This window comes from Pogoniulus pusillus, chromosome 1, assembly GCF_015220805.1.
Source record: "Pogoniulus pusillus isolate bPogPus1 chromosome 1, bPogPus1.pri, whole genome shotgun sequence".
Taxonomy (NCBI): Eukaryota; Metazoa; Chordata; class Aves; order Piciformes; family Lybiidae; genus Pogoniulus; species Pogoniulus pusillus.
The window spans coordinates 23,495,498-23,522,474 of record NC_087264.1 but is presented as its reverse complement, the minus strand read 5'-3'; positions in this window follow the sequence as shown (position 1 = coordinate 23,522,474).

Here is a 26,977-nt window from a genome sequence, read left to right as displayed (position 1 = left end):
TCTGTCTGAAAACACAGCCAGGAAAACAGATTGAAAGAGGAAAAGCAGAAGAGGTTTTGTCTCTGGATGAATTTCACCACCAATATAGTGAGAGCAGAGACACACAGGATCATGGTGTCACAGAACAATTTGAGTTGGAAGGGACCTTAAATACTATCCAGTTCCAATCCTCCTGCTATAGACAGGGATGCCTGCCACCAGACCAAGCTGCTCAAAGTCTCACCCAGACTGGCCTTGAACACCTCCAGGGAGGGAGCATTCAAACCCCCCCGGGGCAGCCAATTTCAGTGTCTTACCACCCTCACTATAAAGAATTTCTCCCTAATCTTCGGTCTAAATCTACCTTCTCAAGCTTCAATCCATTCCTTATGAGAGTGATAGAACCCTGGAACAGGCTGGTCAGGGGAGTTGTAAAGTCTCTCAGCTTCTTTCACCCCAGCAGGTCCCTCCTGGTCCCAGTGCACAGCATGGAGCCAGCCAAGAGCAGCAGAACTGTAAAGGTGCAGGTGGAGAACCACACTGTGTAAGTTGCACCATACTGCAAGAAGTGAGATTTATCAAGATCACCTCCCCTCATGCCATGAAAAGGGTGACCTGCCACTAGATCAGCTGGCCAAGGTCCAAACCAACCTGGCCTTGAACACTGTCCTTGGGCAACATGTTCCAGTGTCTCACTATTTTCACTGTAAAGAATTTAGAATCACAGAATCATAGAAGAGTTAGAAAGGACCACAAGAGTCATCCAGTTCCAACCCCCCTGCCATGGGCAGGGACACCTCACACTAGAGCAGGCTGTCTACAGCCTCATCCAGCCTGGCCTTAAACACCTCCAAGCATAAGACTTCCACAGCCTCCCTGGCCAAACCAACCAGACTCTCACCACCCTCATGCTGAACAACTTCTCCCTATCACCCACTCTGAATCTCCCCATTTCTAGCTTGGTTCCATTCCCCCCCAGTCCTAGCACTCCCTGACAGCCTAAAAAAGTCCCTCCCCAGCTTTCTTGTAACCCCCTTCAGATACTGAAAGGCCACAAGAAGGTCACTTGGGAGCCTTCTCCTCTCCAGACTGCAGAGCCCCAACTGCCTCAGTCTCTCTTCAGAGCAAATCAGCTCCAGCCCTCTGCTCATCCTCATGGCCCTTCTCTGGACACCTTCCAGCACCTCCATAGCCCTCCTGTCCCAGGGGCTCCAGAACTGGATGCAGTACTGCAGGTGGGGTCTCAGCAGTGAGGAGCAGAGGGGCAGGATCACTTTCCTTGCCCTACTGCCCACATTTCTCTTGCTGCAGCCCAGGCTCTGGTTGCTCTCTGGGCTACAAGAGCACACTGACAGCTCAGACTGAGCTTCTCATCCACCAGCACCTCCAAGTCCCTCTCCTCAGGGCTGCTTTCAACCCAGGCACTGTCCAGTTTCTCACTAGAAGGAGCTCATCACTGCATTTTCCACTCTCTGCCCCAGGAATGGATATTCCACACCTCATCACTGAAGGATGTCACCTTCTCAAGGTGATCTCTGTGGAAAGCAATAGATCTGCAGGCAGAATTGTGATGTTACCATAAAAATCACCTTCTGACAAAGTGCTAGAAGCTCCAGCTGAATCCAGAGCCTTTGGCTGCTGTGTGTGGCCATGGGGGCCTAGGGAAAGCTCAACATGCTTCTGAGGAGGTGTCCCAGGGAAAGCCACAGCACAACCTGGCTGGGATCAGGCTAAAGGGGCCATGGGGGTTCCTTGAAGTTATTGGTACCAAACGTGGACATGTCCTAGCAAACAGGGAATCACAGAGTCACAGAGTGTCAGGGGCTGGAAGGAACCTCCAAAGCTCATCCAGTCCAACCCCCCAACCAGAGCAGGATTTCCTAGACCAGATCACATAGGAACATTCCAGGTGGGTTCGGAATACCTCCTAGCCCCAAACCTCTGGCTCAGGAGGTCATGCTTGGGAGTTCCTCTGATTCTTTTGCATGCAGTGAGGAATGGCAATTAAACCATGTCCCCAAGTGGGGCACATGTTGAAAACTCCAAGGGATGGTGACCCCACCACTTCCCTGGGCAGCCTGCTCCAATGTCTAATCAGAACCTTCCCAAGTGAAGTGCCCTGAGTTCTCAAGGAGTTATAGAATCAGAGAATGGTTTAGGTTGGAAGGGACTTCAAAGCTCAGCCAGTTCCAACCCCCCTGTGCCATAAGCAGGGACACCTCCCACTAGAACAGGTCACTCAACGCCTCATCCAACCTGGCCTTGAATACCTCCAGGGAGGTTGGGGAGCACAGGAGCACAGAATGTGATCTCTTTGATCACATTCTGTGCTCCACAGCCTCCCTGGGCAACCTGTGCCAGTGTCTCACCATCTTCACTGCAAACAACTTCTTCCTAGCATCCAGTTTCAGTTTCCCCTCTGACACTTTAAACCCATTCCTCCTCATCCTGTCATTACAAGACCTTCTCAATAGTCCCTCCCCAGCCCTCCAGGAGCTCCCTTCAGATACTGGAAAGCCACTCCAAGGTCTCCTGGAAGCCTTCTCTTCTCCAGGCTGCAGAGCCCCAACTCTCTCAGCCTGTCCTCAGAGCAGAGCTGCTGCAGCCCTCTCAGCATCTTGGTGGCTTCCTCTGGACTGGCTCCAACAGTTCTAGGCTCAGTGTTAAGCAAAGCAATTGGATCTCACGATTGTTCTGTAGCATCCACACAGAAAAAAAAAGAACCAAACTCACACCTGGTGCTCTCCTTTCCCCTTGCTTTCCCTGTCTCACAAGCAGATGTAGCTTTTCTTTCAGAGAGCAAAGATATTCAAGTACTTGGGGACATGGCACCTGGGGACATGGCTTAATGGTGATGTCTTCTTGAAGGTTTGACTTGATGATCTTAAAAGTTTTTTTCCAACCTAAACTATTCTATGATTCCATGGTTTTATTACAAGATTCATCACGATCCAGGGAAGCTCCTTAGGGAAGCAAGGACAGCCATGTGGAGTGTGACCTGGAGGTGCTGTTCAACAGTGACTGAACATGAGCCAGCAGTGTGCCCATCTGGCCAAGAAGGCCAAAAGCATCCTGGCCTGGACCAGGAACAGTGTGGCCAGCAGCAGCAGGGAGGTCCTTCTGCCCCTGTACTCAGCACCACACCTTGAGTCCTGCATCTAGTTCTGGGCTCTTCCATTTAAGAAAGACGATGAGGTGCTGGAAGGTGTCCAGAGAAGGGCAGCAAGGCTGGGGAGGGGCCTGGAGCACAGCCCTGTGAGGAGAGGCTGAGGGAGCTGGGGGTGTGCAGCCTGCAGAAGAGGAGGCTCAGGGCAGACCTCATTGCTGTCTGCAACTACCTGAAGGGAGGTTGTAGACAAGTGGGCTTAGACGCTTCTCTCAGGCACCCAGCAACAGAAGAAAGGGGGACACAGTCTCAAGCTGTGCCAGGGCAGGTCTAGGCTGGTTGTTAGGAGGAAGTTGTTGTCAGAGAGAGTGATTGGCATTGGAATGGGCTGCCCAGGGAGGTGGTGGAGTCACCATGCCTGGAGGTGTTTAAGAGGAGACTGCATGAGGCACTTAGTGCCATGGTCCAGTTCATTAGAAAGGTTAGGTGATAGGTTGGACTTCCAACCTGTTAATGGGCTAATCCCATGCAATCTATTCCATCACAGGCTCACAGGACATGAGGTTTGGAAGGGACCCAAAGAGATCACCAAATCCAACCCCTCTGCCAGAGCAGGACCATATAATCTAGCTCAGGTCACTGAACACATCCAGATGGGTCTTGAAAGTCTCCAGAGAAGGAGACTTGATGATCTCAGAGGTCTCTTTCAACTTCAGCAGTTACTCTATGATTCTATGAATGCATAGCAGTCACTGCAGCCCCTGCACAGTCAGCTCCTGCTGCTGCCTCATTCATTATTCATCACCTCTCCAGGGGACTGAAGATGCTAAATGTGTCAAGCTAGCGCTTTGTAGGACAAGAGAAACGTTTTGTCATTGAAGATATTCTCACTCTCCTTCCCTGGCAGATGATCACATTTAGAAGGGGAGGGGGGAAATAATACAGTGCCAGGAGGGCCTGAAAGCAGGATTGTCTAGAGCAACACAGGACACACCTCTACAGACAGGCTCTCTGCACAAATGAGTTCCAGTCCTGAGTTGCTGCCCTTAAAGAAGCAGAGCTGCAAGAGCTCACATGAAATCAGAGTGCGCCAGGCTGGAAGGCACTCTCAAAGGGTTCCCATCTCATCCAAGTTCTTCCCAGAGAGAGTGATTGGCATTGGAATGGCCTGCCCAGGGAGGTGGTGGAGTCACCATCCCTGGAGGTGTTGAAGCAAAGCCAAAGCCTGGCTGGGGCACTTAGTGCCATGGTCTGGTTGATTGGCTAGGGCTGGGTGCTAGGTTGGGCTGGCTGAGCTTGGAGGTCTCTTCCCATCTGATTGATTCTATGATTCTCTGACCACCACAGTTCCATGGTGACCAACAAGCCTTCTGGAAAGAGAAGATCTTTTTCACTGAAAGTACTGGAGTTGCTTGAGATCAGCAGCTAAGTGCAACCTGCTTGATCTGGTGCATTCAAAATGCAGTTGATGAGGCGGGGGTGAGTTGACTAGAAGGCCCTGAAGCTCCTAGAGGAGCTTCTAGAGTCTTTAGTGGAGTCTAGGTAGAACCCTTCCTTGTCTGTGAGCAGCAGAAGCTGGTAAGTGGCTTAACCCAAACCCTGGGAGGAACATTTTGGGCCAGTGGCAGTGAAACACAGTGGGACAGCAAAAGTGTTTCAAAGAAACATTGCTTCTACCCAACACCCGCTGGAGTGTCTCATCATGCTCTGCTCTGGATGAGGGCATGGTTCAAGAGAGACATGGACCTACTGGAGGGAGTCCAGTGGAAGCTGCAAAGGTGCTGGGGGTCTTGGAGAATCTCTGTAAGGAGGAAATGCTGAGAGATCTGAGGCTGCTGAGGCTGGAGAAGAACAGTCAAAAAGGTGGGAGGTAAGAGGGTTGGGCCAGACTCTTCTCACTGATGTCCAGTGACAGGACAAGGGGCAAGAGGCATAAACTGGAAGCCAGGAGATTCCACCAGTTTGTTGTGAGGGTGCTGGAGCCCTGGAGCAGGCTGCCCAGAGAGTTTGTGGAATCTCCTCTGGAGAGATTCCAAACCCAGGTGGATATTGTGATCCTGGGCAAGCTGCTGGGGGTGACCCTGGGTCAGCACCTGGGTGTCCAGTCTCAGAACCCCAGCATGGTGGGGGATGGAAGGTACATTTGGACATCACCCAGTCCAACCCTCTTGCCCCACACCACATCTGCTTTGAGCTCCCTCTTGCAACATGCCCTTCTCACCCCTTAAAGACTTCTCCAGCACTGACATCTGCTCACTGTTAGACCTTTTATCACATGAGTTTGTTCAGCAGCTCTGAGCAGGGATTTGCACTCCAGCAACTCCAGCAGCATATGGCAGTGATTTCCCAACCCTCCCAGGGTCTGTAACACAAACTGCCTCAACTTTCTTTTCAGCCTGGGCCAGGGATGTTCTCTGGCTGCCTCCTTTTGTAGAACAGACCACAGAATCACAGCAGCATGCAGGCTGGCAAAGCCTCTCAGCAGCACCAAGGCCAACCTAGAACCCTGCTCTGCAAGATTCACCTTCAACCATATCCCTAGGCACCACAGCCAAACCACCCTGAAACACAGCCAGGCTGGCTGACTCCACCACCTCCCTGGGCAGCTCATTCCACTCCCTGACTGCTCTCTTCAGGAAAAACGTTTTCCTCCTGTCCAACCTAACCCTTCCCAGCCTCAGCTTGAGGCCATTCCCCCTTGTTCTGTCTCTAGTTACCTGTGACCAGAGCCCAGCAGCAACCTCTCCACAATGTCCCTTCAGGTAGCTGCAGACAGCAATGAGGTCTGCCCTCAGCCTCCTCAGCCTGCAGATGGATTTGCCCTTGCTTTTTATGTCACTCAGCAGAGCCAATGGATGATACAGACATCACTACTATTTTCTTTTCACAGCAAATGATCCCATTAAAATATTCCAATGAGAATCATAGAATCAACCAGGTTGGAAGAGGCCTCCAAGCTCATCCAGTCCAACCTATCATCCATCCCTATCCAATCAACCGGACCATGGCACTAAGTGCCCCAGACAGGCTTTGCTTCAACACCTCCAGGGACGGTGACTCCACCACCTCCCTGGGCAGCCCACCCCTCTGTATATACTCACACACAACTATCTGGAGCAACGAGCTCCTCCAGGTTGCCATGCAGCCTGTGAGTGCCCCAGGTGTTTTCAGAGTGTATCTCTTCCCTACATTCATAAATAAAACCAGGACAGAGATCTTAAGGTCACAAACTAAAGTCATAGAGAAGAAATGGTTTAGCAAGCAGCAAATTCGTGCTGCTTCAGTGGCTGCGTTCAGGAAATGAAGCTGTCTGGGCTGAGGGTGCAGAGCAGGCATGCAGCAGCTTACAGGGGTGAAGCTCACCACCACTGACCCTCAGGGATGCTTCCTAGGAGGGCTCAGGTGGTCTGGCAGTGACGCATTGTTTAGTTTGGAGAACTTTAAGATCATCCAGTTCATCAGTCTCTTCTCAGAACAAATCAGCTCCAGCCCTCTGCTCATCCTCATGGCCCTTCTCTCGACACCTTCCAGCACCTCCATAGCCCTTCTGTCCAAGGGGCTCCAGAACTGGATGCAGTACTGCAGGTGGGGTCTCAGCAGTGAGGAGCAGAGGGGCAGGATCACTTCCCTCACCCTGCTGCCCACACTGCTCTGCTGCTACCTCCCCTGTGGGAATTCACAGAGCTAATGCTGCCAGACTACCTAAAGATGATCTTTTGTATGAAATGCATTCAAAAAGCTTTGTTCCACAGAGCCACAGAGTACTGGGGCTTGGAAGGGAGCCTCTGGGGGTCACCTAACATGGGGTCACCTAGGGCAGGTTGTAATATGCTTACAGATTGCTTTGTGCTACCTGTGTCTAAAGCAGTACAGCGGGGAGAAATACTTCGAGTTCTATAAATGCCTTCTAAAAAACTCTGTCTTTACATATTGCAGCACTCAGCTTGGCAGAGAATCAGAGAATGGTTTAGCTTGGAAGGGATCTTAAATCTCAGCCAGTTCCAACCCCCCCAACAATGTGATCACATTCTGTGCTTCTGTGCTCCACAACCTCCCTGGGCAACCTGTGCCAGTGTCTCACCACCCTCACTGCAAACAACTTCTTCCTAACATCCACTTTCAGTCTCCCCTCTGACACTTCAAACCCATTCCTCCTCATCCTGTCATTACAAGACCTTCTCAATAGTCCCTCCCCAGCCCTCCTGTAGCCCCCTTCAGATTCTGGAGGGCCACTCCAAGGTCTCCTGGAAGCCTTTTCTTCTCCAGGCTGCAGAGCCCCAACTCTCTCAACCTGTCCCCATAGCATAGCTGCTGCAGCCCTTTGAGCACTGTCAAGGCCTCCTCTGGACTGGCTCAAACAGTTCCATGTCCTCCTTGTGCTGGACACTCCAGAACTTCACACAGTACTTCTACCAAATCCAAACTTATCACTGAAGCTCCTCTTGGCTTCAGCATGTTACCAAAGCCCCTTTATTTTCCAGCCCCTGAAGGAACCATACCCCAGTGGGGATGAGCAAGGCATCAGCAACGAGCCTCTAGCAGGGGTTTAGCTGTGCCTCTGCAGGAGGTTAGCTGTGTCAGATCCTAGAAGGGCTTTGAGCAGGTGAGAAAAGCAGAGAGTGTGAGTAATTGTTTGTACATAACTGGAAGAGCAGAGAAGTAAAGCCACTTAGTCCCTGTTCATACCAAATGTAGCAACAGCAGGCTTTGAAACACCATGGATGGGCATCCTCCAAGAGCTCAAAAGCCCTCAGCAGGCTGTTTGCAAATCCAGAGAAAGACCTTGCAGACAGCAGCTGCTTCTTTTTGCCTGGTTTCCATCAAAGACAAGTTCTGACAGGTGTAAAACACTAAAGGAAAAAAAGAAAGAGAGAGATGAATAAAAGAAAGAAAAAGAATAATACTAAAAGGAAGTCCAACCCAACCTGGCAAACTCTGAGCCTCCAAGATAAATGTTCTGTGAAGAGCAGCTTTCAAACCTGACTGAGATTGTGGTGCAGACCTGAGGCTGGTATGGAATCTAAAATGCCTGCTTCTCATCTTGGTCATCTGCACTGGGACTAGGCAGAGCTCCTCTGCTTCCCTGTGCTCCAGGAGAAAAGGTTCAGGCTGCACACAGGAGAACTCTATTGGTAAAGAGGGTGAAGAACCCCAATGTGTTTTATTTCTCCCCTCTGTACTGTTTTAGACACAGGTAGCACAAAGCAATCTGTAAGCATATTACAACCTGCCCTAGGTGACCCCATGTTAGGTGACCTCCAGAGGCTCCCTTCCAAGCCCCAGCACTCTGTGGCTCTGTGGAACAAAGCTTTTTGAGTGCATTTCATACAAAAGATCATCTTTAGGTAGTCTGGCAGCATTAGCTCTGTGAATTCCCACAGGGGAGGTAGCAGCAGAGCAGTGTGGGCAGCAGGGTGAGGGAAGTGATCCTGCCCCTCTGCTCCTCACTGCTGAGACCCCACCTGGAGTACTGCATCCAGTTCTGGAGCCCCTGGGACAAGAGGGCTATGGAGGTGCTGGAAGGTGTCGAGAGAAGGGCCATGAGGATGAGCAGAGGGCTGGAGCTGATTTGCTCTGAGAAGAGACTGAGGCAGTTGGGGCTCTGCAGTCTGGAGAAGAGAAGGCTCCAAGGTGACCTTCTTGTGGCCTTTCAGTATCTGAAGTGGGTTACAAGAAAGCTGGGGAGGGACTTTTTTAGGCTGTCAGGGAGTGCTAGGACTGGGGGGAATGGAACCAAGCTAGAAATGGGGAGATTCAGAGTGGCTGTTAGGAAGAAGTTCTTTACCATAAGAGACTGGGACAGGTTGCCCAGGGAGGTGGTGGAAGCCTCATGGCTGGAGGTGTTTAAGGCCAGGCTGGATGAGTCTGTAGACAGCCTGCCCTAGTGTGAGGTGTCCCTGTCCATGGCAGGGGGTTTAGATCTGGATGATCCTTGTAGTCCTTCCAACCTTGACTGGCTCTATGATGCTATGCAATGCTGTGCTGCCTGAAGGTCTACATGAGTCATGGGCATGTCCCTGGTGGAAGTCAGTGCTTGCTCTCACACCCTGCTTGGGGGATCTGTTCCTCTGGAGACACAGGCACCAGGAGGAGGTCTGCCACCAGGATCTGCTGCTGCAGGAGATCACCTCCGGTGCACAAGAATGAAGACAGACGCAAACAAGGATTTTCATAAGTGTAATTAAAATGATAACGAGGTTTTATCAGACAAATGGAACAATTAGATGGTAATCATCTCCCTGAGCACACCACGTTGCATCACTGAGCAATTAAAAGGCAATAAATTGTGATTAAAGTCAGACAGGTAATGCTGCTCTGCAGGCTGCTCTTTGTCTTCTGCTCCTCTAACCTTCTCCCGTAGCACTGATAAGTAAGCAGCATCCTTACGGACAAAGCATCTGGAAATCCACCTCTTGCCTGGGCAAAACGTGACAGAGAGTGTGGAGGGGTTGCTCTCTGCAGCTCCTCACTGCTCAGCCCTGGGCAACAATCCCAAGCACAATTCCAGGCTGGGTGAGGAATGGCTGAGAGCAGCCATGAGGAACAGGTCCTGGGGGTCTGGGGTGGTGAAAAGCTCAACAGGAGCCTGCAGTGTGAGTGCAGCCCAGACAGCAACCCTGTGCTGGGCTGCAGCAAGAGCAGTGTGGGCAGCAGGGCAAGGGAGGGGATTCTGCCCCTTGGCTCGGCTCTCCTCACACCCCACCTGGAGTACTCTGTGGAGTTCTGGAGCCCACATCACAGGAAGGACACAGGAGGCCACCAAGATACTCAGAGGGCTGCAGCAGCTCTGCTCTGAGGACAGGCTGAGAGAGTTGGGGCTCTGCAGCCTGGAGAAGAGAAGGCTTTGAGGAGACCTTGGAGTGGCCTTCCACAATCTGAAAGGGGTTCCAGGAGGGCTGGGGAGGGACTATTGACAGCTTAGCTCAATATACAAGCAGATACTTGCAATATATATACAGTTACATACAGAAATATACAAAGTAAAAGGTAATACAGAAACACAGCAGCCCTCCCAGAAACCTGAGGAGGGGCTCCCAACTGCCCTTCCACCTTCTCCCACCCCTCTCTACTTTACCCAGATGTTGACTTGTGCCCAAGGAGAAATGGAGGGTTGGCCAGGGGGGTTAGGAAGCAGGTGGATTCATCAGAGAGATGGCAGGTTAGGTTAAAGAGAGAAATGCAGCCCACAGCCCGGACAGAGAGCGTCTCCCTTATCTACGTTTGTATTCTTGCTCTTGTACATCTCAGCAAGCCTATGAGTGAAGTAGACATCAGCCTTGTTTCCCTTTCACAGCCTGTAATCTAGTTCTTCTCACCAAAACATTCTAGCCAGCTTCAAACGAGCTCAGTGTACAATAAAGCTAACCTATGTGTTTGACACCGTTTGTGCCTCACATCTGTGCCCGAGGAGCTGAACCTCCCACACCCGGGACTCCTCCAGACTGGAACACTGATTCTTTGGATGTGGATGGATTTCCTGCTGACAGAGGATAAGAATTGATGAACATGAGCAACCTGTGCTGTGAAGAGCTAAGGTGATGAAACAAACCCCCACATGCAGCTGCAAGGGGCAGGATCTGCTGGCCATGGGAGGCTGACCCATAAATGGTTTTGTTAAGCCCTACCTTGGCTGCGTCTCACACACAGCCTTAGCCTATCTGTGCCTTATGTGTGTACCCATCCTAATTCAGCTAGCTCAGTACACCTCTTCTAAGCTTGGCATCTGAGTCACTGTGTCACTGCAATAGACTGGAGCATGACTTCTAACCACACTGGTGTTCGTAGCGTGACTCTGGCTGTGATTTTCACTGACATTTGGACAAGGCCAAGATGGTTTGGCTGCGGATGCTTCTTGACCTAGTGAGGATCATCCATCAGTCCCCAAGTGGTTTGGGTGTTTTTCTCAGCAGTGTTCTCTGATCTTCCATCTTCCTAAGGGGAAAGGAGTGAGACAGCAGCCTTGGGCTGCTGCCCAGAGCAAAGAAGCGTTCCCTGTTTGGCTGCACTTTGAGCAACCTAACAGCCTGCTGTGTTTCAGCTACACAAGGGTGACATGAGGAGAGCATTCTGAACTCTGCTCCAGAGACTGAGCTCCCAGCTGTTTAAATTTTCAGGGAATTCAGTCAAGAGAATGGAGAAAAGCATCTGCAGGGGCAGCAGCAGAGCCTGGTGCTGCTAATACCTGCATTGCCTCACCTCATAGGGGAACACCAGCAGGGTGGCAGCATGTTCCAGAGCCAAGGTTATGACAGCAACACAAACAAGACTGTCACAGCCACTCACCTGCTGGAGAAAGCTCCTGCACCACCACATGCACTTGGGACAGCATCGCTAAGGGGCATTCCCCTGAGCAGGCAGCACTCACAGGATCCCAGGATCCTGGATGGTGGAGGTGAGAAGGAACTTCTGGAGGTCATCCAGTCCAAGCCCACTGCTAGACATTGTTTGGGGCTCTAAGCAATCTCTAGTTGCAGATGTCCCTGTTGACTACAGGGGTGTTGTTCTGGGAGAGCTTTTAGGTTTGCTGCAGCCCAAACCATTCCATGTCTCTATGGTTGCAGACAACTTCTCCTCAAGCTCTGCTCCAGAGGAGCACAGCCATGCCCTGTACCTGCAGGGCCTCAGAAATCTCTGTGAAAGAAGTTAAACCAGGAGAAACCCTGACTTTTTCTGCCACTGCCTCTGCTCTTACATCACTGCACTCAACACAGACCTGCTCAGATGAAAAGCTTGAAGAGCACTCTGCGTGTCCATGGTGGTGTACTGCAGGGAAGGGAGCAGCCTGGTCGGGTGCTGTGACAGCTGTGACATCCAGGACAGCAGATCTTGCTCTATAATTCATCCAGCTGAGCCGTGACTTCTCCCTGAACTGCTGGGTAATTATTACAAGTGTCTCCAGATCCAGACTGTAAAATTGAACATCTCCAGCCAAGATGTTATACTTGTAATTGAGTCTCACATGAACATGTGTTCCTGGGGTTTCTTTTTCAGCCTTCATGCTTTTATGTCTAGCCCTGGTGGAAGCTCTGATTTTCATCTGCTGGGTTTCACATCCTCTCTGCTGATGGCCAAGGTAAACATCCGTGGGGAGCTGTGGATAAAGCTTTGTCTCCTGGACAACATACAGGGTTGGTTGGTCAATCCATGGTGGGTGAGTTGGTTAATCACCAGCATCAGCTCATTGCTGCCCTCAGGTTTATCACCAGCATCAGCTCTTTGGTGCCTTCATCTGAGAAGGATGTTGGGAATTGCCTGGATCATAGAATCATCACAGGGTGTCAGGGGTTCGAAGGGACCCGAAGAGACCATTGAGTCCAACCCCCACAGAATCACAGAGTCAGTCAGGGTTGAAAGGGACCACTAGGATCATCTATTTTCAATCCCCCTACCATGGATGAGGTGACTGACTGTGGACTTCCTGCATCCCATTGCTGCACTCAGCAAGGCTGGGGAAGGGCCTGGATGTGGAATAAATGTGTGGACGTGGTTCTGTGGAACATGGGTTGGTGACCATGGTAGTGTTGGGTTGGTGGCTGCACTAAATGAGCTTAGAGAGCTTTGCCAAACAAAGCAAGCCCATGATGCTATGAATGGAGAGGAGAGGAGAGGAGAGGAGAGGAGAGGAGAGGAGAGGAGAGGAGAGGAGAGGAGAGGAGAGGAGAGGAGAGGAGAGGAGAGGAGAGGAGAGGAGAGGAGAGGAGAGGAGAGGAGAGGGAATGGGAAAGGGCAGGGGCAGGGGAAAGAGAGGGGAAAAGGGAAAGGGGAAAGGAAAGGGGAAGGGAAAGGGAAAGGGAAAGGGAAAGGGAAAGGGAAAGGGAAGGGGAAAATGAGGGGGAAGGGAAAGGGAAAAGGAAAGGGAAAGGGGAAGGGGAACGGGGAGGGGAAGGCAAAGGGGAAGGGGAATGGGGAGGGGAAGGGGAAGGGAAAGGGAAAAGGGAGAGGAAAGGGGAAGGGGAAGAGAGAACAGAATATTTTCCTCCTGCATGGCAAAGGAAGCCTGGTACACATTTCTGGTGTGTATTTGCTAAATTCTCTTTTTGAAATCCCAGGGACAGGTGAAATGACATTTCCTGAGGCAACAACATTTCCTGGCCTGTGAGGAGCCCCAGGAAGATAAATCCTGTAGATGAGCAGAGAGAAATGAAACTGCAGAGCATGAATTTGGAGCGATGAAAGGAGTGAGGAGCGCTGGAAGTTCCGCTGGGCAGGAGCAGCAGCGACTGCGGCTCCCATAATTGGCAGCATTTAATTTTGCATTCCAGTAAGTAGCTGCAGTGATAGTTTTCAGCACTGGGCATCGTTAGGAAGCTGAGTAATTGCAGAGCTGCTTCATTTGGTGTGGCCGAGTATCACTTCTTAGCTGGAAATTAACTGTCTGCAGCATTATTTTCCTGCTGAAAAGGGTTGCTGTCTACAAGGAGTCCTTGTGTCCTTTCAAATCCATAATGGAAATGTAGGAAAGCTGTTTCACTTCTTCCCTTTGAGTCACCGCAGAATCACACCATAGTAGGAGCTGGAAAGGACCTCTGAAGATCATCCAGCACAACTCTCCTGCCAAGGCAGGATCACTTAGAGAAAGTCAGACAGGAACGGTGTGGCCAGCAGGAGCAGGGCAGTCCTTCTGCCCCTGGATTCAGCATTGGTTAAGCCACACCTGGAGTCTTGTGTCCAGTTCTGTCCCCTCCATTTAAGAAAGATGTTGAGTTGCTTCAGCACGTCCAGAGAAGAGCAGCAAGGCTGGGGAGGGGTCTGCAGCACAGCCCTGTGAGGAGAGGCTGAGGGAGCTGGGGGTGTGCAGCCTGCAGAAGAGGAGGCTCAGGGCAAACCTCATTGCTGTCTACAGCTACCTGAAGTGAGGAGGTTGTAGCCAGGTGGGGTTGGGCTCTTCTGCCAGGCACCCAGAGACAGAAGAGGACACAGCCTCAAGCTGTGCCAGAGCAGGTTCAGGCTGGACATTCAGAAGAAGTTCTTCCCAGCAAGAGTGATTTGCATTGGAATGGGCTGCACAGGGAGGTGGTGGAGTCCCCCATCCCTGGAGGTGTTTAAGAGGAGGCTGGATGAGGCACTTAGTGCCATGGGTTAGGGTTAGTTAATGAGAAGGTGTTAGGTTGGACTCAATGATCTCAGAGGTCTTTTCCACCCCAGTTAATTCTGTGGATTCTGTGATTCTGTGATTCCCTTCATCTTCAGATGGAACCTCCTGAGTTCCAGTTTGTGCCTGCTGCCCCTTGTCCTGTCACTGGGCACCACTGAGAAAAGTCTGGCCCCACAGAGTCTGGCTCTTGTCTCTCACAGGTCCTGTAGCTCTTGCTGAGCATTGAGAGGATTCCCTCAGGCTGCTGTTCTTCTACAGGCTCAACAGCCTCAGGTCCCTTAGCCTTTTCCCTCCCTATCTATGAAGCAATTTCTGCCAAGGGCTGTGCTGGGAAGGGGGAAATTTATTTCTGAACTCTCAAGTATTATCTTGTGGCCAGAGAGCAGTTTTGAACCTCTATCTGCATTTACATCCTAACATCTCTGTGGCTCCTTCAAGGGACATTTTGCCTTCTCTGAAAGTCGACTTCCTTGCCATGTAGATATTGCTAAGTGGAAAACTGTCATTTCCTCCCCTGTCTCCCATCTCAGAAATGGATTTTTTTGTGCAAGGACCAGCAATTTCAAAAGAAAACAACTGCTCCACTGCCAACGTTCTAACAGCTCAGGGAAGGAAATCAACAACCCCACCCCTCTGTCAGGAAGCAACTTTACAGCTATTGGAGGAAATAACCAGACAGTGATTTTGGAGCTACTGAAAGCTATAAAAGTCACAGATTTTTCTCAGCTGCTTTAAAATAACTCCACAGACACATAGCAAGGTTGGGCCAGGAGTGGACAAAGCTCTGCTGGCTTGCAGCGATGGAGAGGGATGTGGGTTTGCACAGCTCCTGAAGCCACCTGAGCAGCAGTTGGATGATGAGAGCACAGGGTGCCTAACGGGACTGACAAAGTGTCACAGAATCCTTGGAGCCCTTCACTGGGTCATTCCTGAAGGGGGCCTAAAGGAGGGCTGGGGAGGGACTATTGACAAGGTCTTGTAATGCCAGGACACGGAGGAATGGGTTTAAAGTGTCAGAGGGGAGATTGAAAGTGGATGTTAGGAAGAAGTTGTTTGCAGTGAGGGTGCTGAGACACTGGCACAGGTTGCCAGGCAGGTTGTGGAGCACAGAAGCACAGAATGTGATATTTTCTGTCCTACACAAGCTCCCTGGAGGTGTTCAAGACCAGGTTGGATGAGGCCTTGAGTGACCTGTTCTAGTGGGAGGGGAGGTGTCGCTGCCTATGGCAGGGTATTGGAACTTGCTGAGCTTTGAGGTCCCTTCCAACCTAACCCATTCTATGATTCTCTGATTCTATGATCCCCAGCCTGTTCTATCAAGCACAATAACACAGGAAGATGGTGACCCCTCAGACCTGGCAGAGGTCACCCCATGACAGGTCACACCTAATCTCTAGCTCAGTGACTGCTGGCAATGAGTTTTAGAATGCTGTTGTGACACACATGCCTGCAGCCCAAGACCATGAATTCTGAATATGAACCAGCAGTGTGCCCACGTGGCCAAGAAGTCCAATGGCATCCTGGCCTGGATCGGGAGCAGTGTGGCCAACAGGAGCAGGGCAGTCCTTCTGCCCCTGGATTCAGCACTGGTTAAGGCCACACCTGAAGTCTTGTGTCCAGTTCTGTCCCCTCCATTTAAGAAAGATGTTGAGGTGCTTCAGCATGTCCAGAGAAGAGCAGAAAGGCTGGGGAGGGGCTTGGAGCACAGCCCTGTGAGGAGAGGCTGAGGGAGCTGGGGGTGTGCAGCATGGAGGAGACGCAGGACAGAGCTCATTGCTGTGTAAAGCTACCTGAAGTGAGGTTGTAGCCAGATGGGATTGGGCTCTTCTGCCAGGCACCCAGAGACAGAAGAAGAGGACACAGCCTAGAGCTGTGCCAGGGCAGGTTGAGGCTGGACATTCAGAAGTTCCTCCCAGCAAGAGTGATTTGCATTGGAATGGGCTGCCCAGGGATGTGGTGGAGTCCCTATCCCTGGAGGTGTTTAAAAGGAGGCTGAAAGAGGCACTTAGTGCCATGGGTTAGTTAATGAGAAGGTGTTAGGTGATAGGTTGGACTCAATGATCTCAGAGGTCTTTTCCAACCTGGTTAATTCTGAGACCAGGCCAATGATTGTTGTTCTGTATCCAGTCACCCCTCTCTGAGTTACCAGGGAAATGGCAGGGGACCAGGGACAGTTTCCTTCACCTCCTGGCCAGACAAGCTTGCAGGTAACATCCATAGCCCACCCAAGACTGCAGCAGTCCTCTTCATTCCTTAACGACCATAACCACCATGAACAAATGAGAAGCAAAGGCTGTCTGTGTCTTTGGAGCAGCAACAGCTTCCTCTGAACAACTGAGTAGGAGAGGTCTGTGTCCCTGTACTCTCCTGGGTCAAAGAGGACTTGCCTAAAAGTCAGGGTAAAGCTCAATCCAGCTGCCAGCAGCTGCAGTAGGCATCGTGTGAGACATCCCCATACACTGCTGGCAAAGCTGCAGTTAAACATCCAAGACTGAAGGAAGCTGTTTGCAGGAGCTGAGTCCCCTGAGCCTGCTACAAACAACTTCAAACGCAACAGCAGCATCACAGCACATCCAAACTAAGTGCTGGAAAGGAGAGGAGGAAATAAAAAAGATGAAAGAAGTCAGAAATCTGAGTACTGAAGAGTAAAAAACCTACCTGTGGCAGAGTTCTGCCTAGCCTGGCTGAGGAGGCTTCCCACCACTGCTCTGACTCATCAGAAAGGTTGGCAGGAGCTTTGGCAGCAGCTTCAACTTCACCTCCCAGAAAAGTGCTGCTTCATCAGAAAAGCATCTGCTGGGATGTGTCACCGCAGGGAGAAGTATTTAGGGGGAGGGAAACCATGGGAAAGAAACAATTTTTCTAAGCCAGGAACAATGGAAACTTACAAACAGTGAGTGAAAAATGGAACCTTAAAATATTACACCTGGAGTTCATGGCCGTGGCTGAAGATCAATTTGGGGGTTGGACTTGATGATCTCTTTGGGTCCCTTCCAATCTCTGACATCCTGTGATCCTGACATCCTGGGATCAATAAACTCTGACTGGGTCTCACTTCTCTACAGACAAGGGTAAAAAAAACAGCTCACAGGTGTAGGAATTTAACAGAAATCTGAAAGCAGAGGGTTTAGTTGTGCTTGAGACAGAAATAAATGTGCCCAGAGTGGAGAGGCTGCAAGCAGCAATCGCTGCAGCTTCAGCAGCTTCACTCTGCAGGTATGAGCACCTTCAGGAGATGTTTGCTGTTGGTAAATGTGACAGCTGCCCTGCAGCACAGCCTGTGCCAGCCTGCCTGTGAGCACTGTGAGAGATCCTCCTGGTTGTGGGCTGCAAGGGGCCAGCAGCTAATGACAGCAGAGGCTGGTGTTAGGCATCTGTGGAGTGTGTACCCTGAGAAAAAGCAGCAGCAGCTTCTTATTCTTCCTTTTATTTTCTCCTTTTAGAGAATCAAAGAACCATAGAATCAACCAGGTTGGAAGAGACTTCCAAGATCATCCAGTCCAATAGGGAACGACAGGGGAGAGCCAGTGGAGACTGGGAGGATGCTGAGAGGCCTGAAGAATCTCGCTGGGGAGGGCCAGGAGTATGAGCAGAGGTCTGGAGCTGATTTGCTCTGAGGAGAGATTGAGGGAGTTGGAGCTCTTCAGTCTGGAGAGGAGAAGGCTCCCAGGTGACCTTCTTGTGGCCTTGCAGTATCTGAAGGGGGCTGCAAGAAAGCTGGGGAGGGACTTTTTAGGCTGTCAGGTACTGCTAGGACTGGGGGGAATGGAACCAAGCTAGAAATGGGTAGATTCAGAGTGGCTGTTAGGAAGAAGTTGTTCAGCATGAGAGTGGTGAGAGCCTGGCAGGGGTTGCCCAGAGAAGTGGTGGAAGCCTCATGCCTGGAGGTGTTTAAGGCCAGGCTGGGTGAGGCTGTATACAGCCTGCTCTAGCGTGAGGCGTCCCTGCCCATGGCCATGGATGATCCTTGTGGTCCTTTCCAACACTGATTGATTCTATGAGTTTATAATTCTATGACGGTGTGATTCTGTGATTCTATAGTTCTATGAAAGGCTGTGACACTTGGTGCTATTGAGCCTGGAGCTGAGAGGGGATCTTCTCAACACTAAGCAAGAGCTAAATGACCTATGTGGGGCAGGAGGATAGGGCCAGACTCTTGTCAGTAGTGCCCAGTGACAAGGCAAGGGGCAATGGGCACAAATTGGAACCCAGGGGGTTCCATTTGAACAGGAGAGGAAAATTGTTTGGTGTGAGGATGCTGGAGCCCTGCAGCAGGCTGCCCAGAAAGGTTATGGAGTCTCCTTCTCTGGAGGATTTCCAATCCCACCTGGACATTGTGATCCTGGGCAAGCTGCTGTGGACTCCCCTGCTTTAGCAAGGTCTGGATCTCCAGAGGTCCCTTCCAACCTCCACCATACTCTATGAAAAGCTTCAGGGAAGACAAACACCTCATCAAAGAGAGGAAACCCATCTGACAGGCTCTAGCAGGGGCAGAGGAAGGAAGCTCCTCAGGTTAGGCTGCATGTTGGGGTGATGTTTAGTGGGACACAGCCCTTTACATGTTGGGTCATTGTGCTGGTTTGAGAAAGGCAATGAAGCTGGTGAGGGGCCTGGAACACAAACCCTATGAGGAGAGGCTGAGGGAGCTGGGGGTGTGCAGCCTGCAGAAGAGGAGGCTCAGGGCAGACCTCATTGCTGTCTACAATGACCTGAAGGGAAGATGTAGCCAGGTAGGGGTCAGTTTCTTCTGCCAGGCAATCAGCAACAGAACAAGGGGACACAGTCTCAAGCTGTGCCAGGGCAGGTTCAGGCTGGATGTTAGGAGGAAGTTGCTGTCAGAGAGAGTGATTGGCATTGGAATGGGCTGCCCAGGGAGGTGGTGGAGTCACCGTCCCTGGAGGTGTTCAAGCAAAGTCTGGCTGGGGCACTTAGTGCCATGGTCTGGTTGACTGTCTAGGGCTGGGTGCTGTATTGGACTGGATGAGCTTGCAGGTCTCTTCCAACCTGATTGATTCTATGATTCTCATTGGAATATTTTAATAGGATCATTTGCTGTGAAAAGAAAATAGTGGTGATGTCTGTATCATGCATTGGCTCTGCTGAGTGACATAAAAAGCAAGGGCAAATCCATCTGCAGGCTGAGTGCATGCCCATCCTGCCTGTTGCCTCTCTGTAAGCAGCAGGTTCCTGCCATGGGCATTCCCATATTTAGAAGAGAAGCTGGCGACAGGAGCTCCAAAAAAATCTTCTCTATCACACCACATTTCTCTTCATGTCCAAAGCCTCCTCCAAACAAAGGCATTGATCAGGTCCTTTAGCTGGGGTTAAAACCTTCTGAGAGCCATGGGCACGGCTCTGTGGTGGCCCTGGCCATGAGCACAGATAGAATCAGCAAAGATGCTGCTGGGCATGGGGCAAAGAGAGGAGCTGCTGCTACAGCACTGCAGGATGCCACCTTGCAGCTGTGCTAGGGCAGCGAGGTGGCAGGAAGAGGCTGGTGGCAGGGTAAGCCAGTGGGGAGACCTCTCCAAGATATTGAAGAAGTTCTCGTTGCTGTGTTTTACCTGCCCTTGCTAGCAGGAGCAGATGGTGTGCTTTGTGCAACAGCAGCTTGAAAAATAAGCCTGGGAAATAATTAGTGTCATAAACAGAAGTCTTTGCTGTGGGGCTCTGGGAAAGAGGAGAGATAATCTTAGTGGTGAGGATGGCATGAAGGTGCCATCACTCTTCCAGCAGTAAATGCCCATGATGTGCCCATAATTGTGCCCCCCCACACACAAGTGGTTTTGATTACCTCATGGGCATTCATGAGCAGCAGCTAAACAGAATCCATGAGCAGGAGCTGCACAGCATGCCATGGACAGGAGGTGAGCAGCATCCATGGACAGCAGCCAAGCAGCACCCACAGGCACCAGCTGAGCCACTTCCACATCCTGGGGAGCACTCATTCAACCAATCAAACCTTGAACCAAACACCCAGAACCTAGCAGCAAAGAAGCTGCTGGCATCAGCTTGGAAACTTCCTGGAGCTGGAAACAGATTCCCAAAAACAGCAGGTTCAATACATCTGCCCTGCCAGTGGTGAAACCCATTGCCTCCTTGGGGGTTAGGAAATGACACTTCAGACACTTAGAGCCTTCTGCTTATTGACAGCCACTGCCAGTTACTGTGTGCAGCTCTGGAGCCCCCAACACAAGAAGGACATGGAAGTGTTGGAGCCAGTCCAGAGGAGGCCACCAAGATGCTCAGAGGGCTGCAGCAGCTCTGCTCTGAGCACAGGCTGGGAGAGTTGGGGCTCTGCAGCCTGGAGAAGAGAAGACTTCCAAGAGACTTTGGAGTGGCCTTCCAGTATCTGGAAGGGGGCTAGAGGAGGGCTGGGGAGGGACTATTGAGAAGGTCTTGTAATGACAGGATGAGGAGGAATGGGGGAGCCAGGCTCTGCTGGGTGATGCCCAGCGACAGAACAAGACACAATGGGTGGGAGCTGAGGCATAGGAGGTTCCATGTGAACCTGAGGAAGATTTTTTTTCCCTGTGAGGGTGACAGAGCCCTGGAAGAGGCTGCCCAGGGGGGTTGTGGAGTCTCCCTCTCTGGAGATACTCAAGAACCATCTGGATGCATTCCAGTGTGATCTGCTCTGGGTGCTCCTGCTCTGGCAGTGGGGCTGGACCAGATGAGCTTTGGAGGTCCCTTCCACCCCCTGACATTCTGTGACTCTATGATTCTCTCTCTGATTGTGTGATACCATCTCTCATCACAGGTGGCTGCTTTGGGTTATTTATCACAAACAACATTCCCGAGGGTCTCCTGGGGACCTCACCATCCTCAGCCTCTCACAAACCAGTATTAATTCCAAACATTATTAAGACACATTTAAAGCCCTCATTAAATGCAATCAAGTCTGATTTGGAAGGACTGGGAAGGTAAACATAATTAAACCGAGCAGACTGCTGGAATATCAATTCCTTTTCATCCGGCATTGGAGAGTCATATTGTGAGAAAATTAATAACCTGAAGCAGGGAGAGATTTTTTGGGGTGGATTTTGTGTGTGTGTGTGCATGTGGCCCACTGGGAAAATGAAAGGTTTGGTTTACACTCATTAAAAAACTTTGCAGAGGCTTTTTGAGAGGGATCCTGAATCCTAAATCTGATGTCACTAATGAAGGCATTGCAGGAGGCTGCTTAGAGAAGTGGTGGAGTTGCTGTCCTTGGAGGTGTTTAAAGGCCTTGTAGACAGATTGAAAGAGTTGGGGCAGTTCAGTCTGGAGAAGAGGAGGCTCCCAGGTGACCTTCTGGTGGCCTTCCAGTGTCTGAAGGGGGCCTACAAAAAAGCTGGAGAAGGACTTTTAAGGATATCAGGGAGTGATAGGACTGGGGGGAATGGAGTGAAGCTGGAGATAGGTAGGTTCAGGCTGGATGGTAGGAAGAAGTTGTTGAGCATGAGAGTGGTGAGAGGCTGGAATGGGTTGCCCAGGGAGGTGGTTGAGGCCCCATGGCTGGAGGTGTTTAAGGGCAGGATGGCTGAGGCTGTGGGCAGCCTGCTCTGGGGTAGGGTGTCCCTGGGCATGGCAGGGGAGTTGGAACTGGCTGCTCCTTATGGTCCCTTCCAACCCTGACTGATTCTATGATTCTATGGCACTGAGCTACATGCTTTAGTGGTGGACTTGGCAGAGTAGGGTTAGTGGTTGGATTCAGTGATGTTGGAGGCCTTTTCCAACCTCAGTGACTGTATGATGATTCTATGGTGATTTTCTCCCTGGGATACTGGAGCACAAGGGTGCTGCAGCAGAAGCTTGTAAGGTGACTTTTAAAACCCAGACCTGATGTTACATTTCTGAGGTGGCTGCCAAGCCCTCAACTGATTTATTCACAAGTCAGTCAGTTGTACCTCTGCCCTGGTCTGTGCTAGAGCAGAGCTGGTTCTGGTCAGGACTGTGAGTTCCCAGCTCAGGCTCCTCTCAGGGAGGCACTTTCTGAAAGGCAGGGCAGGGCTGCACAGCCAAGGGCTGCTTCTGGAAGGGAGAAGCTGATGGGGAGAGCTCCTGCCAAGGGCTGGGATGACAAAAGGCTCTGCCTGAGATTTGTTCATTTGCACACTGAGGACACTGCCACAGACTTGGGCAGAGGTAGCACCTGTGGGCAGGAGTGGCCAGGACCCTCAACTGCCCAAGAAGGGATAACATTCCATGGACAGCATCTTCAGGAGCAAGCTGAGGGATCACCAGGACCAAGACTCTTCCTTGCTGCTTGCTGTCCCTTCTGCCTTCCATTCCAATCTCTTTGTTGCTGAATCCAGTTCCCATGGAACTCCCAGGCCTTGCCCAGTGCCTGCCCCCAGCAGCAGTGGTGGGTTATTGCCATCAGGGCTGGGTTGGCTCTTGCTTTGTGTCTCTGTCCCTCTGTTATGTGGGATTGTTCTTTCTGATATAGTCGAGTGTCTTTTCCATTCCAGTAGTTTCTCTCCCTTCTTCCCTTTCTCTCCCTTCATGGCAATACTCTGGCACTCCTCTGGTAGCCGACCCAGCCCTGACTCTCAACACCTAGGAACTATAAGAGGTTGTTTTCAGATAGTTCTGCAAGGAGTGAAGGACAGAGAAGGCTGCTGGGAGGAGAGCAGACCCAGCCAGGTTCATTCAGCACACAACTCCCTGTCCCCTGCCTCACCACTTGATGAGGTGTAATGACCTGAGTAAGCAGCAGCAGGAGGAAATCCCTTGAGCAGAGTGGGGCAAACAGGTGGTCCAAGCCAGAGAGGAGAGAGGACAGCTCTTCACTGCCCACAACTCCGTTGTCCAGCTCCAGAATAATTCCTGGTTGGACACAGCATCAGTGCTACTGTGCCTCTGCTCTGCCCTGCCGAGAGCCAAGGAGGCAATGGTGTCAGATGGCAGAGATGGGACTGATCCAGGCCCAGGAGCAGTGATGGGTGCTGGCAGCAGGCTGACCAGCAGTGCATCCTCTGGCCAGAGCACCCAGCTGTCAGCCAGGCTTCTCCTGGGGCTGCTGCTGTTGTTTCAGAGTTGTGTTTACGGAGGAGGCAGGAGCTGGCAGATGGCAGTGAAGGCAAACAAATCCCCTTCCAGCACAAAACAAGTTAATTTCCTGCCTTTTCATTTCCTTTTTTTTTCTTTCCTGCGGAGTTCTGTTCTGGAGAGCTGTGAGATACAAGCTACTAATCCCTCCTTAATCCATCAAAATGCCATTTGTTCAAAGTCTTCCTTTCACTGCTAATTGTGCCGCTGGAGCTAAACCTTGACACTTCCCATCAGCCTGATCTTCAAGGGAGCACCGTGAGCACAGGGTTAATCTTCCAAAGCTGCTTTCGTGTCCACTGCTGTGACCACCTCTGCTCAGACAGAGCAGGGATTTACCCCAGGACAGGCCCCAGCTTCTGGTGTGCAGCTTCTGGTGTGCAGGAGAGGCAATTCCTTCCCCACTCCCTGCTCACAGAGGTCCCCAAAGTCTGACATCACTAAGTGTGAAAAAAAAAAAACACCAAAATTATCAAAATAAAGAGTGAAAGAAGTAGTCCTGATATCGTGGACAAGGAAGGGAGGGGAAGAAGAAGGAGTAGGAGAAAAGAAGAAAGAAGGAAAAAGGGAAGAGAAGCAGAAGGAAAAGGAGAAGAAGAAAGAAGGAAAAAAGGGAGAGAAGGAGAGGGAGGGAGAGGGAGGGAGAGGAATGGGGAGGATGAGGAAGAGAAAGAGGAAGAGGGGGAGGAGGAGAAGAAGGAGGAAGAGGAAGAGGAGGAGGAGGAGGAGGAGGAGGAGGAGGAGGAGGAGGAGGAGGAGGAGGAGGAGGAGGAGGAGGAGGAGGAGGAGGAGGAGGAGGAAGAGAGGGAGCAGGAGAAGGAGGAAGAGGAAGAGGAGGAGGAAGAGGGAGAGAAGGAGGAGGAAGGGAAGGAGGAGGAAGAGAAAGAGGAAGGGGGGCAGAAGGAGGAGGGGGAGGAGAGGGAGGAGGGGGAGGAAGGGGAAGAAGGGGAGGAGAAGAGGAGGAGAAGAAGAGGAGGAGGAGGGGGAGGGGGAGGGGGAGGAGGAGGAGGAGGAGGAAGAGGAAAGTGGCCTCTCTAGGGGAAAGTGGAGTGGCATCTGTATGAGAAGGAGGAACCACTCCGTGACAGTGACTCACACCATGGCAGGGGAGATTCCTTCCCACGTAAGGCGCCGCCAGGCTCTGTGGTTTAAGTGTGCCTGGTTGCAGCCATGGTCCTACAGAGAAGGCAGATGGCAGACAGGAGGCTGACGAGCACTGAGGTGTGAGTTTCATTGCTGCAGAGGCAGCTGAGGTCAGCAGAAGGGGTTTCAGGGCTGGCCTCACAAGGCAGCTCACAGTTGGAGAGTTCTGTTCCATTGCAGAAGCCTGGGGCAAGGATAACATCGCTAAGTGTTTCAGAGCAGAAGTTCAGCTCTCACTCTAAGTGAAAAAGAGGACTTCCATGGGTGCCAGTGGACAGCTCTGCTGTTGGACACTGCTGCTGCTTTCAAACACTTCCAGGGGTGAGGATTCAACCACCTTCCTGGGCAGTCTGAAGCAGTGCTTGAGAACTCTTCCAGGGAAGAATTTTCTTCTAGTCCACTCTAAACATCCCCTGGCTCAACTCGAGGCTGTTTCCCCTTCTCCTGTCATTTTTACCCTAGGAGAAGAGACCAATCCCCACCAGGCTCCAACCTCCTCTCCTGGAATTGTAGAGAGACAGAAGGTCTCCTCTCAGCCTCCAGACTGAGCAAGCACTGATCCTTCAGCCACTCCTCATCGGACCTCTTCTTCTGGTCATCTGTCAACTTTGTTCCCTGCTCTAGACCCACTCCAGCCCCTCCATACCCAAAAACTCAAGCCAATATTTGAGGTGCAGGCTCAGCAGTGCCCACCACAGGGGAACAATCCCTGCCCTTGCTGTTTTCAGTCACCTCACTGCTTCTGGAGAAAGCTTCTTTCAGAAGAAGAAAGAGAAAGGAGAAGCTAAGCCAGCTCTTGTCTCTGCTGCCTCTTGCAATTTCAGACACAGCTCTTCAGAAGCCAAGCCAAGCCTGAGCTTTTGTGGTGGAGCAATCCCTGGTGACCAGACACTCTGTTCAGAGAGACAATAATCAACTTTTCTTCCTGCAAAAAGTCATTTCTGAGCCTTCTGTTGGCAAAGCAAAACCATTCCTTTGTGCTGCTCTCCCAGCATCCCCAAGCATCCTGGGGGAAAAGTGAGGGTGGGAATAAAGCAGCACAAAAAGCCTCAGCCCAGGGCAGCAGATCTGGGCTTTGGGAAAACAAAAGGCAGAAGCACAACAGCAAAAAGCTCAGGTGCTGGTGAAACATCTTCTCTTGAGGTATGGGGAAGAAGAGCTTCAATTTTTTCCTTCCCAAAATGCTTTTATTTGTGGGAATTAAGCACGTTCACTTTTGGGCCACTCGCTCCAAGAAAGATGTTGAGGTGCTGGAGAGTGTTCAGACAAAGGCAATGAAGCTGGTGAGAGGGTCTGGAGAACAACAGAGCCTGGCAGATCTGGCTAGGAGCAGCTGAGGGAATTGGGGTTGTGCAGCCTGAAAAAAAGAGCCTGGGGGGTTCTGCCTTCTGCCTCTCTACTTCTCCCTGAAAGGAGGTTGGAGTGAGGTGGGGGTTGGTCTCTTCTCCCCAGGGGTAGAATGAGAGGAAATGGCTTGAAATTGCAGCAGGGGAGGTTTAGGTTGGATATTAGGCCAAATTTCTTTCCTGCAAGAGTAGTCAGACATTGGCACAGGCTGCCCAGGGAAGTGGTGGAGTCATCATCCCTGGAGGTGTTCAAGGAATATGTGGACATGGCACACTGGGACATGGTTTAATGGCCTTGGTGGTGGTGGGTGGGTGGTTGGAATCAATGATCTTGGAGGTCTTTTCTAGCTGAAACAGTTCTGTGACTCTGTGTTGTGGAATACAGTAGGCACTAAAGATGATAATCACAGCCTCACAGGATGGTAGGGGTTGGAAGGGAGCTCACAATTCACACACTATTTTTGAGCATGAAACTGGGTTTTCCTACCAGCAAATTACATCTTTGTGGGATTTGCCATGTTTTCATTCTCCAGATTCCATCACCAGCTGAGATGAAGGCAAGCTGGAAGCATGTGGCTGATCTGGGTAGTAGTAAAATGTTTAGTATTACTATTTCTAGCAGCCCTCCCAGCCAGCCACAGCTCTCTGCTTTATGCTACAAAATTGTTTGATCAGGTTTGAACCTTTTTTTTCATGCTGCTCAGCTGAATCCCCAACTTCAGACCCAGAAATAATGGGAGGCTAAGGGTTCATAGCATTCCACTTGGCCAAGGCAGGAAAAAAACTAATTTTGTGCTGATACAGTAGGAAAACCCTTCCCATTTTGCATGATATGCTCCAAGAGCAGACTTGATGTGACCCTGGGCAACTCAATCCAGTTGGAGCTGCCCCTGCTGACTGCAAGAGGCTGGGACAAGACTACTGTTGAGGGTGTCTTTCATTCATGAATCAACCAGGTTGGAAGAGACCTCCAAGCTCGTCCAGTCCAACCTAGCACCCAGCCCTAGACAATCAACCAGACCATGGCACTAAGTGCCACAGCCAGGCTTGGCTTCAACACCTCCAGGGATGGCAACTCCACCACCTCCCTGGGCAGCCCATTCCAATGCCAATCACTCTCTGTGCAACTACTTCCTCCTAACATCCAGCCTAGAGCTCCCTTGGCACAACTTGAGACTGTGTCCTCTTCTTCTGTCCCTGGGTGCCTGGCAGAAGAGCCCAACCCCACCTGGCTACAGCCTCCCTTCAGGTAGTTGTAGACAGCAATGAGCTCTG